This window comes from Chinchilla lanigera, unplaced genomic scaffold (assembly GCF_000276665.1).
Source record: "Chinchilla lanigera isolate Chin_1 unplaced genomic scaffold, ChiLan1.0 scaffold00028, whole genome shotgun sequence".
Lineage (NCBI taxonomy): Eukaryota > Metazoa > Chordata > Mammalia > Rodentia > Chinchillidae > Chinchilla > Chinchilla lanigera.
The window spans coordinates 8,519,654-8,539,051 of NW_004955429.1; the positions used below are offsets into that span (position 1 = coordinate 8,519,654).

At 38.1% G+C, this 19,398-nt stretch overlaps 1 protein-coding gene across 1 annotated transcript in view; it reads right to left on the reverse strand.

Annotated features, from left to right (window-relative positions):
* Plxdc2 (plexin domain containing 2) overlaps positions 1-19,398 on the reverse strand; it is a 425,675-nt gene that overhangs the window by 378,401 nt on the left and 27,876 nt on the right. The gene's annotated exons all lie outside the window — the stretch shown is intronic.

The following is a 19,398-nucleotide window of genomic DNA, read 5'->3' on the forward strand; positions in this document are numbered from 1 at the left end:
AATGTAGTTATACATCATGTGTCCAGTGAATGGAAGTGGACAATCTGTATTAAAAAAATCTGTTAAACAACTGTGAAAACCTGCTTTCTGCTTATTACTGCCATAATGGATTATTCTCTAAATGTTCCACTTTTCAAACTTTCAGTTGTTTATAGAGCATCCTGAGATAACCAAGGTTGAAATGGAAAAGTATCAACCTCCACTCGGAGCTTTCATAGCTGTATTCAGGTACCTGGAGTACTTTAGAGCTTCTTTTATTCCTCATGGGGTTCTGCGATGCTAAACGGCAGGAAAGCAGCAATGTACATGATAATGAAGTCAGAAAGACGTGAAAATACAGAACCAAAGAGACAATCTTTTGGTGCAATAATGCGAGAGCAAGACCTTCAGAGCACACAAAAGCTTTCGTGCAATTTGCAAAGTGAAACACAGCTCAGCTCCCTCTCTATGAAGCAGAAAAATAGATTTCTCAAGAATAAAGAAGAATCACATTTTCTCCAGCAGCTTTCTGAACTCTTGTGCTTGAAAAGAAAACAAAATATTTAAACCCCAACTGTAAACTGGCTTCTTATAGTACAAAGTATGCCACGAAGAGAAGAAACTTGATTGTGCTCATTTGACTTTGACTTCAGGTGAGGGGCCCTTGGGACACCCAGAGCTGTCCCGGGTATGAGTGGCCATGGGCCAATTCAAGGATATGCACTTTTCTTGCCTGTCTTTAGCCTCACAGCACCCATGCAGATTACAGTACTGAGAGACTACTGAGAACTACTTCTCTGCAATTTTGTTTCCACGATTTCAGTTGCTCACAGCCAACCATGATCTACAAATATTAAATTGGAAATTCCAAAAACAAGCAACGTGTAAGTTTCAAACTGTGCGCTTGTCTCAGTAGCATGACATAAGCTCACACTTTGCTGTTTCGTCTTCACCAGGATATAACACATCCCTTTACCTACTGGCCCCATACTGTGTGCACTATATGGGCCCGGGCAGTTGAGAGAAAGACTATGTTCACAGTACTTTATTACTGTATGTTGTCATAATAATTCTACTTTATCATTTGATGTTATTGTCAATCCCTTTCTGTGCCCAGCGTACAAATTTAACATAGATATGTAGATATGGGGACCGACATAACATATATAGGATTCAGTTCTATCCACAGGTTTAGGCATTGAACAGGGAGTCTTGGAATTTATCTCCTGCAGATAAGAGGGACTATGGCATATCTACAAATAATAGGACTTTACAATAAATTGCACCAGCTCAAATATACACTCTAATATTTACTTCAAAGTTTCTTAAGGAAGATATACATAAGACTAAATCATATCAAAACTAGGAGACAGGCTTTGCAAGTGTTACTTTCAGATTTTATCTGAGATTGCATGTCAGAGAGGGGCCTATTTGAGCCTAAGAAACACAGATATAATTAATCATCATGAATCCATTTGGTGTCCTATTCAAATAAATGAGTATACTCTGACTTAACAAAATAGAATTTTGCTTCAATTCATGCATTTTACTGCCTCACTTAAGATAATGTAATATGCTGCATTATTAATGGATACTTTGTTCTAATTTTTCAGAGATCAACATATGTTTTATGCATTTTTATTTAGTCATATATTTGGCAAATCCAAAATTCTTTCCCTTATTATTAAAAATATCATTTACTTTTTTAGGTTTTTTTAAAAGACAAAGTCTCACTATGTAGTGCAAGCTGGCCTTGAACTTGTTTATGTAGCATAGGCTCACTCAAATTCATGGTGATCCTCCTGCCTCAGTTTCCTGAGTACTGAGATTACAGGCACGTAACCACCACCCCCAGCAAAATTACCTTTTAAAACTATGCTTGGTCTATACTTCTACTCCTAAGAAACTTTACCAATTTTGCTTTCTGTGACATCCAACATAGTGCTTACTCACTACCTTGAACTGAGATTTTCAAAATCTCCTACTACTTTTAATAGAAAAGCTAATAGAATCACTGGATTTTATACTTTTTAAAACATAGAAACAATAGTCCTTTGTAAGGAAAAATAACAAAAATATGTAAAAAAATTATATTGAGTTAAACCAAGGCATGTCTTGCTCCCTTCAGGTAATGAGTGATTAACTAATTTGAACAAAAATTCCATGCTTTGAGTTACCTGTATAGGATAGGAATTGCTTGTGGGAATTTCATATAAGGACTTGCTGCCCGACACACTTGCCTTCTTACAGGGCTGTGTGGGGAGTGGTGTTCATTTGTAACCTAGGATGCTTTGTGTGATACACTGCTCCTTACAACCATAAATATAATTTCTTAGCTGCCCAACTGTGAGTTCATAAGCGGCAAATGCAAAATGTTCCATGCAGTGTACCAGCCGGGCAAGTGCTTGGTGAAATAATGTCAGCTGGCACCTGTTTCTGAACAATTCCCAGAACTAAATATTGTTTTGAACTGGGATCAGCACAGATGTCTCTGTCAACACAACTTTTCCACAGACGTCTCCTCAAGATCCAAGATTTATCTAAACAAAATCTGGATGAAAAGGGGGCCGCAAATATATCAGCACAACATTCACATCTTTAGTATCTCATACGCCATCAGTAATTGAAATAGAATATGAAGCTCAATCATAAGTGAGGTGAGTTTGTTTTCAGACCTTAAATATCAAATTGCCTCCTCTTATACTCTCAACATGAAAGCAAAGCAAAAGGCTCCCACTTGTGACTTCATTCAGGTCTCCTGGAAAGAAAACCATGCACGTATAAAACATCAGGACCCCAGGGTTTAATGGCAATTAAAAAGCATGGGATGCAAACCTATAATAAGACTTAAGAAGCTCAGCTTACTCTTGGCAGGATAGAGCCTACACCATTTGCATCCCTTTTTCCCTGATTGGGAAGTTCCACATTTTTAAGAAAAGAGAAAAGAGCTATGGTAGGAAGGGTGATGTGTAGAGTATGTAGTGTAAATTCTTTTAATAGGACTGCATAAAGCCAGTAAGCTTTTTCATTCATGAGTAATGAGCTGATTCAAATTCTCAAACTTGAACACAAATTAAGAGAACACTCTTTGTCCTTCCTTTTAGGGTCTCTGGAGGGAGGGCAGCACATTATAGAAAGAGTACATGGGGAAGCAGAAGGGATTCTTTCAAGGGCACGAAATGAGAAAACGGAAGAGGAGGGATGAAGCTTCCCTCTCCTCTCAAAGGCACACTTGACTCTCCCATGACCAAAAGATTTCTCACTCGTCTCCAGTTCTGAACATTTCCCCAACCTCTCAGTGCCACGAAGCTGAGATGAAACCTTTCACATATGAGCTAAGATCCAAACTACAGCCTTACTCTAGATTTATTTCACCTTTTTCAGATAACTACTGCATTTCCAGTGCCTGAAAAAGCATTTAACAAAACTTTTAAATGCATAAAGAAATATCAGCAGCACAAAATCCCTGTCTGTTGATTGAGTAGTACTACTTAAATAATTTCACATTTCACACAAAAGCAGCACATCTGTGAAACTGGACACTATGATGTCTATTAAACTAGTCACCAGAATACCTATAAGCTTTTTAGAGATAACAAAGTGTTGGTTACTTTTCTCCTGTTGCTGAGACAAAATACTTGACACTCAAAGTTTAGAGAAGAAAGATTTATTCAGCTCACAGCTTGTGCAGGTTTCAGTCCATACTTGGCTGGCTCCAAGGCAGAGTGGCACATGGCAGAGGGCAACAGTTCATGGCGGTGGAAAACAGCGAAGCAACAAGAGCAAAATGGAGGAGTGGCAGAGGCAAGCAGCCCCTTTCCCTCCCTTACATTACATGCAAACAACCCGCCCCAAGGCAGGTATAGCGCTCACACCCATAAGTCCAACATTGGACCATGAATCAATCATAAACACTACAAGCCCACCCCATGACTGCATGTGGCTTTGGAGGGGGGCACCCAGACACAAACCATAACATACAGCTAAGTTAATAGTTGAATTATAATACTTAGTTTAAGTCACCTTAATTTGGGCTATGTATAACATTAATTACTACACACCTTAATAACGTTTTGCCACCCTACAAAACAGTGAACATTTGGAACATCTTTATTGTTGTTTGTTATGAATGTAGAGTTGAGTCTTTTTGGACATCACCATTTAAAATATTTCCTATATTTAGATTTGAAGAAAAATGAACTGGCATTTTCCTAGGAATTTGGAATAATACCACTTTGCTAGTCAGTGTGAGTAACCTACAAGTAGCCCTTTCTCTGTGTGAAAGACTTGGTTCCTGATGCGGCTTCTACCTATGGAAGGAAAAGGACTTGCTATCAAGTTCCGAGTCCAAAAGGGGTATCAGCACCAAGTCAATTATCTTAGAACCCTCAGGGCTTACAAACGATGGGCTCAGTCTCTGAGTGGAGCTGAGGGTCAGAAGAGCAGGAAAAGTCAAAAAGATTAAACATTTGAACTGACGTTTAAAAGATAAGTCAGAAATTATAATGTAGCAAAGAAAGTCAAAAGGGCACCACAGGCAGAAAGAACAGGAGATAGAGACCAGAAAGAACAGTGCATTAGACAAATTCAGGCCACTTTGAAGAGGCTGAGAATGGAGAACATGAAATGAGGGTGAAATGGTTACTTGCATACTAAGCTAATTAAGGAGTTCAAACCACTGCATGGTGTCTGAGGAGACAGTAAGGTCCAGGCAAGGGGGTGGCAATGTGATACGTCAGGCAAAAATAAGGAGGAGGCAAATAGGCACAGACTAAAGAGGCAGACCTGTTAAGGAGATACTGCACAAGACAAATCATTCAGAAAACAATGCAAAGTTTCCGCAGTTATGGAGTTTCTTGGTGGAATAAATATAAGAAATATTGAATGGATGCAATTTTCAGATTTTGATAGGGTTTTGGTCGCATAAGAAGGAAGTGAAGTAAATTAAACTGAGTCTCAAATTTCTTCTGGTATTTAAGATTGTGTGTGGACTATGCACCGATGGTTTTGGCCACTTACCTATGATATAAAAGGAAATGAGTTTAGTTCAAGCACATTAATTACTGAGTGGAGAGTCACTCAGATAAAAGGATCTGTAAGTAGCTCACGTGATATCTCTTTACTGAGCATCTGGTTGTCCTATTGGTACTGTACACTGGGCATAGGCATTTTTGACAGTGAACACAGCAACATATCTTCCACCTTCACGGCTGTTCAAGTTTCTCATAATGAACAGAGGTTGCAACCAGAGAAATAGGTGTGTCCAAAAGTGAACTGAATCTCCCTTGGGTTATTTCCCAAGCACAAACGATTCTTATGTTATCAATCTCTAGTTTAGAGCTCAATCATTCTTTCTTTTCATGCATACCCCAGTTCTTTGTTAAGTACTTCCCTGTGTTAGGCTCAGTGTTAGATTCTATACTAGGTACTCTTAGTCCTGGAGAATTTTAGTATCATAACAAGTATACTGGGTTTGGGACCAGACTTAATCTGCTGTTAACACATTTTGCCAGGTTTGTGAATCTTGCTGGATTTGCTTGGTCATAAGAAAGCACAGTTGTTCAGATCATTGACTGTAAATGGTACCCCAAAGCCCAAGCTCTCAGTACAGCCCAGATGAGCTTGGGGGAAAGGGAGAAATGACAGAAAGAAGACTGAGTTGACAGAGCAACCATAGCCACCTTCAGATCAGCCTTGCTTTTATCGGCATGACACATTTCCCTTGGGAGTGTGATTTCCTTAAAATAATAGAAAAAGTCTTTGAGGGTAAAATAAGTAAAATACTTACTTTCTAAGAATTCTTACAATTCTAAAATGTTGTCCTCAGGATTGACTCAGTAGAAAGTCTTTCCCAAATGGTGATAGCATGATCTACAGGTCCACGCACCAGTGAATTTCATCCATAACCTGTGTGAAATATGTGACTTGCGGTCTGGTCTGAAACCTGAGTCTTAGAAATACTTACAGTTATAATGTCATGGGAACATCAGGGTTTTGTCTGACTGATGAGGGATAGTGCAAGCAAATTTATTTAAAAGATACAAAGGCAAGGAAGTAAAAGACGAAAAGGCAAGGAACAAAACTTTCCGCTAGCCAGGAGGGGTTCTGAGTCAGACACCCATGATAGCTCTTTTTCCTAGCGTTTTAAAAAAAGTTTAAAAGGGAACTCTGGCCATGGTACAAGCAATATAAGCTCTACCTTTATAAGCTAAAAGATATTTTTTAGGATTCAGTTTATTCAGTGTTCATGCAGCGCCTGTCCATACAGGGCTCTTAAGCCCATGGCCCACCTGATCATGCTCCTTGAAAGCTCTAGACAGCCGAAGGACTCCTGGAAGATGTTTTTATAAGGCCCTCGGAGAGTTGAGACTCTGTAGGTTCCATTTTGGGCTTCCTGACTCCATTTTGGAGCCACTGTTCTTGCTGCTGAATAGAATCCTAACTCTTGGCTCACTAATTTCTGTTACCACAGCAAGAAAAGGAAAAGAAAGGTGCAAAGCACTTCATGCCATCTCTTAGTATAACACTTGCAGTTGCTCTCTTGCATCCCTCAGCCCCTCTTTACCCTCTATCTTCCTTGCTAAAGACCTCTAGTGCCATTATGAAGTCTTTTGCCTCCAGTCCCCATTCGATCCCTCTGTAGCTCAATGTATCCTCTAGCCCCAACACTACCTACTTTCCTTCTTCCAAACTCTCTCCTGTACTTTACACCCTTAATTTAAGGTCCCATTTCTTCAGTGCAGCTAATTCTAATTCTGCCATCACACAAAGGGAAATCTAAATTAATTCTCTCCTATTAACCCCCCTAATCTAATCAAAGATATTTATATTCTTACAAGACAATCTTTGCCAACTCAAATAAATGTCTAACTTAGGATAAGCTCACTAGAGACTTAGAGTACAAATGAGAAGGCTATAATGAATTCCTTCACTTATTCAACAAATATTAATTGAGAATCTACTTTGTTCTCAACACTAAACCAATCACTGTGGCTTTCTCTCTGGCTGAAGGGTACATGGTCCTCCTTCAGGAACTACATTTAAAAAAGAGAGAGACAGCACATTAGTTGCATGATGCAAGTTCCCAACAGATGAAGTGCTGTAGGAAGAGTGAGAGCTGATGAAAAATAATTTGTGCATCTGAAGCCACCACAAGGAAGCTTTTGCTTGAAAATTGCCTCAGTTTCTGCTTTTCATACCTTCTGTCTTTGCTACATTTTGGGATCTATTCTTCCAAGAGGCCAGCTGGGCATGTGATGGGCTTGTCCTCAAAGCAGAAATGATTAAGGCAAACAGAAGGAGTGAAAGTAATTCCATGGAGATACTCAAGTAAGTCAAAAAAGTCAATGGAAAAATATTGTCCCTTTACCCAAATATATTTAAAATACTCCAACCATCAATTTTGGAGAAAAGAAAAGGTACTTTAAATATCCCAATAGTGAAGTTATAGATCCATTGAGTCATAATCATTTGGGTAAAGTTTATTTCTTTATATCTACTTCTGTGATAGGATGTTGTTCTGTTTACATAAAAATATTTCAGAACTTACTATTGTCCCACAGTGAGGGGAATGGAGAACAGGTGTATATTTAAACTATAAAAATCTAATGTCTGTGGTTTCCTATTTGAAAATATATGAGTCATGATATAACACAATCTTCAAAATCTCTACCCATGATCATTTCATAGATAAAAACTTTCCAAATCAGAAAAGTAGTGGCCGAAAGATTATCATTCCCTACAGCAACTAGATAAGTTTCCACTCAATATTAGAGAAAAGAAAAATTGTTCAACCTTTTCAGATACAAACTAAGTTGTTGATTTAAGAGTTAAGTGAATAAAAGTTTCTTAGTCAAAAAACTATACAAAAAAGGGTTAATTCCTACCTTAAGGTACAATTAGAAGCTTGAATTATTTGTTCAATTGATCCCTGGAGTTTTTGTGTCCCATTTGCAATTTTAAAATTAATGCACACTTTAAGAAGTATGTTGATTATATCTAAAAAGGGGAAGAAAGACTTAACTGCAGTTTATATTTGTTTTCTACTCTCACAGAAATATTAGACCTGAATAATGCTAATTACCTGATGGAAGGATGGAATAAAAACTAACATGACCTCTTGCTATAGGGTCTGCCTACCTTTATAACTGGAAAACTTAGGGCAACTAACTTAATTTTTGTAAGAATTAGGAACATCAAATGTAAATTAAGTAATTTACAGTGTGTTGGGAAAGTTTAATCAAACAAACCAGGTAAAGTATGTGGGTTGATGCTTGGCATAACATAAATGTTTAATAAATTATGATTATTTTGTTCCTTTAAAATAAAGCCTCAGAAGAAATCCGATTTCATGAATTTACTTATTTTGTACATATCTACTTTCCCTGATGATTTTCAATGCAAAACTGTAAGTGAGAAAGGGAGAGAAGTGTTAAAAAAAGAATTAAGCCGTGTTATATACATGTACCAACTCCCATGAGGAATGCAATCATTACCAACTCCCATGAGGAATGCAAACAAGTACCAATTAAAATAAAAACTTAATAAAAAAAGAAATGGTTTCACCAATTATTGCTTTCTTGATCCTCATCATCATGGTGTAGCATCTCTTGAAAGATGTAAATAAATAGTGTCTTTATGAAAATTAATGAAGTCATAGAAAGTAAATAAAATTCTTCAGAACCATCAAAGTCTCAGAATAAGTTGTTTTGATTTCCCATTTTCATTGATGCCAGGAAGCAGTGCATTTTTGGTCTGAGGGAAGCAGATGAAGCATGTGAAATGCCAGGGTTGACCTACCAGGGCCAGGAGACTGGGATGTAGAAAGATGGAACAAGCCTTAAAACTCTAAACAGAGCCCCACTTTTTGCTGAACTTACAGTGATTGACTAATGGTTCTCAAACTCCCTGTCAACACCCATCTCTGCTCCCAAATTCATCCTGGCTTAGCGAAACTGGTAGATGATGTTTAGCACCCTACACTGAATTACAAAAAGAAGCTGCCTCGGTGTGCGTGTATGCACATGTGTGCGTGTGTGTGTGTGTGCATGTGTGTCTGTGCGCATAAAGCTTCAATTATTAGTTAACTATCTTTTGTGCAAACTCAGTTTTTAGTATAATGTTATCATGCTAGAGTCTAAAAATTCCACAGTAGAATTGAAAAAATGAACAAAAACGTGAAACATACATGAAACAATAAGCAGTCCACAAAGACTGTGCTGCTAGTAAATATGGCAATTGGGCAGAATATCTTCATAGTATAAAATCTGATGTACTCAAGTTTTTAAACAGCATACAAGAATACCAGTAGCTAATATATTTGAGTACTTGCTTTGCTAAAGGCACTACATACCGGAAGCCCATTGTATTATTTAATTTAGTATCATTTGTTTTTATAAAAGAGGAAACTAGGGCTTAAGAGGTTTCACTAAATTGCTGAAAGACACACAGCTGTGAGAGGCAGAATTCGGAATTAGATCCAGGTTGGTTTGATTCCAAAATTACATCCAAGGAGGGGATGGGGAATAGAAAACATCCACTTCAAGAATTCAAGGGCCCAAGAGGTTGAGGGAAAAGGATCACCCCAAGTTTGACGCCAGCTTGGGTTACAAAGTGAGTTCAAAGCCAGCATGAACTACACAGCAAAATTCTATCTCAAAAAACCTAAAACCAAAAGAATTTCAAAGGTCAACATTTGATAATAATTTGAAATGAGATCATACTTTAATGGGCCTCTTAAGTCTGTTGTATCAATTAATTCAGACCAAAGGGAAAAATATTGTATTTTTTCAATTGTTTAAGTATTTTTATTCTCATACATTCCTCTCATAGCACGTTATCCTTTCTACTACTGCAGATCCAAAACAGTTTTATTTTTATTAGTACATGTTTGCACTATATAATGATTATATTCCCAGTAAGGAGTTCGTACCTGTGCATAGCACATCTTAATTCCTTTTCGTCCCCTTTTTCTCCCTACCCCCCTCTATTTCTAGATCCCCTTCCCACCTGAACAAAATTGATCCCCCTACTCCTATTGTCTATCTTTTGTTTTGCTCTATATTAATATTTTGAGTTTCTTGTAAGTGAGAAACAGTGATGTATTTAAGCTTATATGTCTAATTTAGTTCATTGACCATTATGCTCCCAAGGTGCATCTATTTTCCCACAAGTTTATCTTCTTTACAGTGGAGTAGTAAGTATTCCATTGTGTATAAACACTTGATTGTCTTTATCCATTCCTCTACTGATAGACATATAGGCCACTTTCAGGATTTAGCTATTATGAATTTTGTGTTGCTATAAACACGAATTAACAAATATTAATGGTATGATCCAGGCATAATTCTTGGTTTGTTGAATACAACCATAAATAGGGCAAAGATCTCTGCCCTGACATCATATCATTTATACTTTAACTCCATTATAATTGAATCTAGTCATAATAATAACAAAAGTGACTTTTAAAACTGTAGGGGAGTTCTTAAAATTGTCATATATATAAAAATAGTTTAAATGAATTATAGAGTATTATATAATGCAGTTTTTCCCCAGTGGAAAACTGTTCTAAATGGTGTTTACACTCACTTATGTCTTCAGTCCACAAACTAGCAATATTCTAAAGACTTTAAGGTTCTGGCCCAAATTCATAGTCTTGAGCACAAAGACGAATATGAAGAGCAGAGGAAGAGGAAATAAAGGTCAAAGGTTAATATGTCTCACTGTGAAGAATGACCTAAGGATCCCTTTTAAACAGATGGAATTTGACCCTGGCTCTCTCCCCAGCTCTCCAGCAGCTCCTGCTAGATCTCCCAGCCCTTCTTTCCTGGGCCACTGATTCTCCCTGAAGGTGCTGGAGTTCTACAAGTCAGGCCAGGCTGGAATGTCCACCTAATGACTATTTGACAGAAACTGAGAGTGGTTTTATATATACTTCTGTTGCTTAATAGAATACTATGTTAACCTTATGATAAAAAAATCTAGTTCCTTGGTCTACATCAACATGCTTCAATCAAGACATTTGGGGCTGGATAATTTTCTGCCAAGGTGAACTATCACAGGTATTCCAGAAAGATTTTTTTAGCAGCATTCCTGGCCACTACTCACTAGCTGCTAGAAGCTCTCTTCAAATTGTGACCAACCAAATGTCCACAGCAGTTGGGAGGCACAATCCTGCTGGGTTAGTAGCTACAGATTTATATTAAAAACAACATACATAAGCCTTTTGTCCACCGTATTTGAGGTTAGTTTGATTTCTGTGGAAAGACAAATTTGTATTTTCTTTAAAGATGCTATCATTTTAGTCAATTATGTACAGACTGTGCTAAACACAGTGTATGTGATATCCCAGATTTGCTCATCTGGCTGTGCCCAGGGCCTTAGCCCTTTGGTTGATGCTGTCCAGTGAAATCTCAGGTTCTGGCCAGTGGATGGTGTCATGAACCTTGCTGCCACTGCAGTGGCCTTGACTTCTATAGATAGATTGGACTCCCAGAGTCTAGGGCCAGGCTAATATAGATAGGAGAATTAGGGGCTCCAGGAACACTTCCCTCCATGCACCTGAACCTGGGACATGCCATAGGGCCAACGCCCTTGGCCTTTGTCCTAAGGCCCACTGCCTAGAGGCAGAGATAAGAATAACAAGGCTTCTGGGAAAATCCCAAAATCTCAAACAGGCTGCAAACATACTAGGCCTGCTGGAATGACTTATAATGACTTTTCTTCACCAGGAGCTGTTAAATGTTCATACATATAGAGTGCATCTCATATATCCAATTATAACACTGAATTATAAGAAAGGACAAGCACAGTAGATACAACTGATATGACTCAGCACTGGCAATCCTGTTGTCAGTCATCCTCTGGAAGACCCATTGGAAGGAGGCCTTGGTTTGGTGCACCATTTCAAATTCTTTTTTTTTTCTTTATAGTTGATATACTGTGTATTGTTGTCTTCCTAGTAATTCAGAGTACAAGATACAGGTAAGATACCATGTCTATACACTGTTAGCACAAAACTTTCTTTTTAATGAACTGAGAGGAACAAGCTGTGTAACAATCTTAACTATCTTATATATACATATATTTCTTCCTTTCTTCAAATTCTTAAGCCCAACATCATATCCTGCACTCTTAGCATTTTCCTCTCTGCTGGCACAAGCCCATTTACTCTAAGTGTGCCTTTGCCCTTCAGACTTCATTAAATTTAGCTTTTTTTCCATATAGTTGTGTGCAATGTCCAATTCTTTGTTCACTGCACACAAATACTTGGAAACCTCACTCCCCATCACCCACGGTGACTCGGCTGTGTGGACTCCTCAGAGTGGCAGTCACAACACTGCCAGTGCCCAGATCTGACTCAAACAAGCCATGAAGACACAGGGTTGTGCTAAGGCTGCCCAGAGGAAAAGAGTAAGTTTTTGAGCTTCAAAGAGTCAAAGTCCTTTAGGGTGAGCTTGGCCCAAAGAGAGACAAAAGATGGGAGAAGCCAGGAAATGAACTGATGCAGATAAAAATCTGTTCCAAGATGGAGCTGTTCCATCTAACCTCTCAGGAGACAGCTTGTGGGAACAAGCATCTAGCTCTGTTTTCTTGTGAAACCACAGCCTGTTCAATAACATATTTTCTTTACTTTTTTTTACATATTTTTTTCTTTACTCTTTTTTACATATTTTCCCTTTGTCCACATGCAGATTTTCCAGGGTCTGACACCTCCAAAACAGCAGTAGCAAAAAACGGCCTCAATGCCTCTATTCTAGAGACCTTAAATGAAGACAAATTAGAGGAAGGGGGAATGGAGAGGAACAAGGAGGGAAATAGGGAGAGGGTAAAGATGTTATAAAAAAGGAGTAAAATCTAATTATACACATATTTTTCAGTCAAGAGAAAGTGCTATGCAAATTTTTTTGTGTCTATTAAACAAGTAATACAGGAATAAACAGCACTGCTTCTAGCTAATTGTGACATTTAAATGAAGAACAAAAGCAAGGCATTACTCACTCTAAGTCTGACAATTTCAGACAATAAATGCCTCTACCTAGGAAACCCTGTCCATAGTTGAGCCTTTTAAGATTGCGGCCTTTGCTTCTTGTGTTTTCTGTATTGTAGTCTCTACTGAGCAATAGAGAGGATGCATACATAAATGGCTTTCTTGAAGTGTATCCAAGATTCAAATTACTTTGATTAGTTCATGTCTGTAAAATTAGTAAGAAGTATTTTCACACTCAGCCCGATGATAGTTATATTGCTGGTTTGACTGTGCAAGTCAAAGGACATGATTGAATGAGAAATTAATGCTACAATACGAGGAGATCAGAAAATATTTTTAACAAGAGGCTCCTTTGCTTAAAAACTGACTCCTGATGATCTCAACTCAGAAAGTCCTTGCAATTTGTATTGTTCTATACAGTAGTCCGAACAACAAATTTCATTAGCTGAAGGGTATAGTGTCCACAGTATTCTTCATTAAGTGCATGTGTAATGCCCTCTGAGTGTGCCTCATTTGCATATTTTATTTTCTACAGTCAACAAAGTTCGGAAAGAATATGAAATATAACACTGTGTAGCCACAGCTGAGAAACTTTTGCTTCAAGAATCCATTTGTGTTTCTCACTCTTCGAAAACTGATCCTCTCTTCTCCCAACTGCTGAGTGCTTCTTAAAGCTCACTGAACAAAAGAATCACCTGAGAACCTTTTCTCTATAAAGATTCCAGTGCACTAGATTTGCAAAGATGTTTGTATTTTTCAAAGTCTCACCGAGGATGCTGATGCTGAGGGTTCATGGACCACAATTTGGGCAACAAGACATTCAGATTAACTTTTTATAGAACAAATCAAACACTACTTTTACTGCTAAATTTAACTGCTTGCTGTGTCTTGACTAAGGTCTCCCCAGAGCACCGCTCACATGATCCCCATATGCAATGTTTCACCCAGGGCTAACTTGTCGTCCTCAGGAATAAAGAAAAAGAGCTTAAGGAAAACCAAGTCGCTCCTCTTTTGCTGCTGGTCATACATTATCAAGGGCTGTTTCTCATGGTCATCCTTGGCTGCAAAGAGGAGAACAAGCCAGGGAAAAGCCTGTTAAACAGAGTACTTTACAGGAAATAGAACTTTTGTCAACAACTACCAATTTTAAGTATGACTACTTCTAAAACCTGAAACATTCCACATTTCTTAATTCACAAGTGAATAAATATGAGTTAAGTGGCTATTCTAGGAAAAGCCCTAAGGCCTTATTCTTTTGGTTGATGACCATGTGTTACCTTACCTCTATGGACCATGACCAGAGAGCAAAAGAAAACCAGGGTCCTTTTAGATATGGTCATCCCTGAAAAGAATATTTATTCCCCACCAGTGTATCAAAGCACAGTATTAGGAACAAATACCATTATTTATAACTATTAGCATCATTTGTAACCATTATTTCTAACCATTCATTTCATGGTATTATGAAAACACTATTATTTATAACCCTTGACATAAAATACTTTGTTTATATATGTCTTTCCTCAATCATGTACAATCCTCTATTTTTGACATGGCAAAGCAAAAGTGGGAATTATTACTCTTTGAATCACCTGGGGCTATGTATTTGAATGCTTGACATATTGAACCACTCTACAAATGTTTGTGAAAGCAAACTGAGTGATACGAAGGGTCTACTACACATGAAGAAAGTACCTTGCTAACTAACTTTAAGACAGAATCCATCTTTCATGTAGCTCTAGGTCTAGGATCATCATTTGAGAATTCTGAAAAAGCCACAGTTTGCTTTCTTCTCAGCTACTTGGAAATGCATTAAAATTCATGTCTTTCCCAAAGTGCAGTGCACAGGATATTTTATTTAAAATGCATACTTTTGTGGCTCTTATAAAGAATTTAACAGATGGTAATTCAAATGCAGATTATTTGCTTGTGTCCCTCCCTATGTGGTGTGTAAGTAGTGGTCATGTAAGGACTGATTAGACAGTTCGTTCATGATTAAATATCCATGAGTTATTAATCTTCTCAGCAAATTAGCATAGCATTTTGCCTTTTAATTATAACATACCATAGAAAGAGCAGAGGTTCAAAAGTTTCAGGACACATCTTCTATAAACAACTTGGCGGACTTCTCATGGAGTATTCTGCAGATGTAACTTTTAGTAAAGGAAGATTCAGTATTAGGTACTGAAAATTACTACCAGAGAAAATATATATTCAAGTTTTTCTTATTGAATTTGTATGTGTGTGTGTGGGTGTGTGTACCTGAAACTCCTATCAGCTAAGCAGGTACAGTTTTTTCCTGGCTGATATAAGGGATGCCTCTATTTAACTATACAGCATTTTAAAAGTGTCCAGTAGAGTAAATATGTTGGGTAAGTGAGACAGTAAGGCTAGCATTAAATAGCTGAATGTTCCTGCCCACCAGTCTGTTTAGTGGTTGCAAAATATAGATCATAGTTGCTAAGGTGAAGGTAGCAATTACTGACCTCTACCTTAGGTCCATCAAATGAGTCTAACATGACTTGGGTAGTAAGGAACTGTAACTTAGAGAAGTACGTTTAATACTGCCAGAGACTGCTGTATTCTGGACAGTTACCAAGGAACACACCATAGGTGAAGCAGACCTCTGTTCAGGAAGAAATTTGAGAAGTCTACACTATAATTCCTCCCTATACCTTCTCCTACCATTAAGTGGATATTTCTTTTTATGTTCCTTTCACTTCACTGTAGTATAGGCCATCCCCTGGAATAGCATATATTAGACTTTATTTTATAGAACTAAATTCTCATTAAGTATCTTAATTCTTTGTGTGTATGTGAGAGACGGAGAAGAATATTGTACATATGTTAATTTAGAGTATATATTTAGAAATTCACCACATGGATAAAAGACATGCATTTGTATTATTTTATTGCATTATTTTATTTCTGTTATCGACAATGAACATGTTTATTTTATAATAAAGATGTTATTCTTTATTTTTAAAACTATATATATGTACAAGTGATAAAACTATTTGTTATAAATTCCACAGGTCCTGATGTTTAAATAAATGCCAAGACATTGTAAGTTCATAAGAGACTTAAAAACTTTATAAACATATGTGACATGAGATACTAATGGAATAGGGCATTCAGATGGTTTTATCCCTCACATGATAAAGCCTCAATTCCCATTCAATATTTAAAACTTTTTGGGATCTGAGGAAGGAGCGAGAGGGGAGGACAGGAAGAAGGGAAGGAAAGGAGAGATGACCAAGATGCAATCTGCCTGGGTACCAGTTCCCCAAGATGAATATAATTAGGACGTATCTCAAATGTGTAACAACAATTTTAAAAAAGCATTTTTAAAAAATGTTGTATGGCTTCAGGTTGTTGCTAGGAAGTGAAATTGTCTTATCCAAAAGCTTCTTCTCATAGGATGAAGAGTCAGTTCATTAAAAAATCTGCCATCCTCTCATTCAAAACCCCTAGAGGCCAACAGCATCACTTAGTGAAATTCAAGTGCAAAGAAAAAGAAACAGCCCGGGGGTGCATCAGCGATAGCGCAGAGAGGAGAAATCCTAGCGGGTACTTCATGGAAACATTTGAAATTCCCCTTAATCTGCACTGAAGATGTTTACAAATTCAAGTGAACAATAACAGTGACAACAGCTGTTTCTACTTTTGCCAAGCACTTTCCACTCATTTTAGCCTATTCCCTGCAATGCTGCGGGTGGGCCCTTCCTTCACCCAACCAGGCATTGGATTCGTACAGAAGAAACTTTATGAACATCTTTGCTAGCTAGCCAGGCTTACTGGATGCGGCCCACGTACAGAGCCCTGGTGGGAACTGAGAGAAGTCACCAATAGCTAGAGGTCCTTTTCTGGATATATTTGTAATTCATCTGAGGGATTAGATGTAGGAGGCATACTCCCAGCACACAACAACCAAACGGCAGGCATGGAGGGTGACAAGTCAAACTAATGGCAAATGTCCCAGCAAATAATCTATTCCCCAAGGAAAATCAAAGGGAGCATCCAGGAGTAGGTTCATCTCGCATCTGATTTTAGTGAGAGACACAGAACTAGACTACGGTAGAAGAAAAGCCAATAATTTCTAGATGAAACCGGGTACACAGGGAGCCAGTAAAGACAAATAAATTTCCAATGGATTAAAATGGGATCCCTCTGGATCTGGGACTGTTTTATTCCAATGCAGACCTGGGACTGTTTTATTCCAACTACCTTGTGTTCCATAAATACAGAGGAAGGACAGTTCCGTGGCTAGGCCAGACTTAGACGGGGTGGGTCCCAGCCCTTGCCATTCACTATTTAGGTAAACTTGTAAAAGCTTGTCACTGGAAGTGTGAGTTTCCCCCTCTTTAAAAGGAAGCCTATAATAGCACTTGTTTGTAGGACTGTTCTAAGAATGTGACACTATATGCAAAGATCTTGGCGTAGTTTGTGGAACACCATTTAGTGCACTAGCTTTATGAGCTATGATTAGTGTGGGCCAAAATAAACTGAGCTTGGGGCTACAGGGAATGGTAGTGTGCATAGTAAAGGAAGGGTCACCAGAGGCAATGTGTGAGTCTCAAAATGTAACGTGTATCTGAATTTCCTGGAGAGGGTTTGTGCACAGAGAGCTTCGGCCCAACTCTTGAGCTTCTGACCTGGTGGATCTTAGATGAAGTCATGATTGCACACTTCTGATTAATTCCCAGGCAATGCTGATGCTCCACACCTTGAGAACCACTGACTGGGGGCTCATACACCCAGCAGGCACTTGCCACTGGAGATAACACCTACCTCAGTTATTACAAAATGTGCTCTCAGGTCTGCATAAACCAGGTACTTCTGAGCTTCCAGAATTTGCACTTCGTATATTTACAGTGGTTACTCTGATTATTTTTGTGCCCATAAAATTCACTACCCTCACACCAAATATAAAAAGCATGCCATCCAAATATTCAGTGCAATAGCTATAAAATGCTTCATTATTTTCAATAGAATTGCTGGAAATAAAGAGGAACATAATGACCAATAAATTCTTTTTTTATGACACGGCTTGTCACACTTCTCAGATATCCACTTGATGCCAGGTCAGCTGTGTGCCCTAAGCTCCTGGCCCATGAAACTTTCCCCACCACTCTGTTTTCTCATTCTGTTCTCTCATCCTGGGGAGTAGCTGATTTCAGGCAATCCAAAAAAAGTGGTTTATTGGAGACACCTCAAAAAAAAACTCCATTATATTTTGGGACAAAAAGAGTTTACAGTCTGGTTTAAAACCTTATAAAGAAAAGAGAGGCATTACATATGAAGGAAAGAGGAATGGAATGTATCGCACTACTAACTCTGTCCTTTACAAAGAAAACCAGAAGACTGGAGGGAAAGTTAATTCATAACCCAGCAGCAAGACTCACTATTCTTTTTTTGTTATTTTAAAGAGAAAAAAAAAAAAAACTAACAAAACAACAACAATGAAGACAAAATCAAAAACAACACAAACAACAAAAATGATACAGGACCTCAAAACAAAATGATTTGCCAACTCTCGATTTAATCATTTCATGAAGCTCTCTTGCTACAGACTGTAACTTGAAAGTCTCCAAAGTGCCATATGTTAAAAATCTGGTTCCTGGTTCAGAGCTGGCACTATTGAAAGATGGTAGATTCTTTAAGAGATAGGGTATAACGATCTTAGGTCACTGAACTTGTGACCCTTGCATTCTGGGGCCCTACCTCTCTGTCTCTTTTGCTTCCCATTGATGGGGTGAGTGGTTTTGCACTGCCAAGCACTCCCACCGTGATAGTTACTTTGTCACAGAACCAAGCAATCCAGGATTAGAACAGCCAAAACCTTGAGCCATAAATAAATAAATAAATAAAACTTTTCTCTGTAGAAGTTAAGTCAGGGCTTTATCATGATAAAAAGCTAACACACCCTCAGTTTTTATTTTCCATCTTATCTTCTGCGGTAAAAATATTAGGGCATAAAGAAATAAAGAAGAAAGATCAGTAATGTTCTTTTCCTATCATTTTCTCCTCCTACTACTACCCTAAAAATACTTTCCCTGCCACTAGCAGATCCAAATCCCTCACCTTTGGCACAAGCATCTGGTTTATATTTACTCTTTAGGGTGGGTTGCCATGACTACACTTGAAGCATCAAGCAAGAATGGAGAGGTTTGACTCCTGAAATTTAGTGCAATTTGTAAATTTTTTGGCGTGGTCAGGATATTTTGAAAATAAGAGAGCTGACTTGAAAGAATTAAATAAAAAGACTTCATGGGTGGAATCTACCTGTTTGGTCACCTTTGGGGCAGTGTGACTTACCGGGAAGAAATGTTTACCGCTGGGGCCTTGTGCTGCGACTGACACTAAGAAGATGAAGAAGCATTCTCTTGGGTCCCAGGGCACACCTGGTCTTTGCTTGGCAGAGGCGGCAC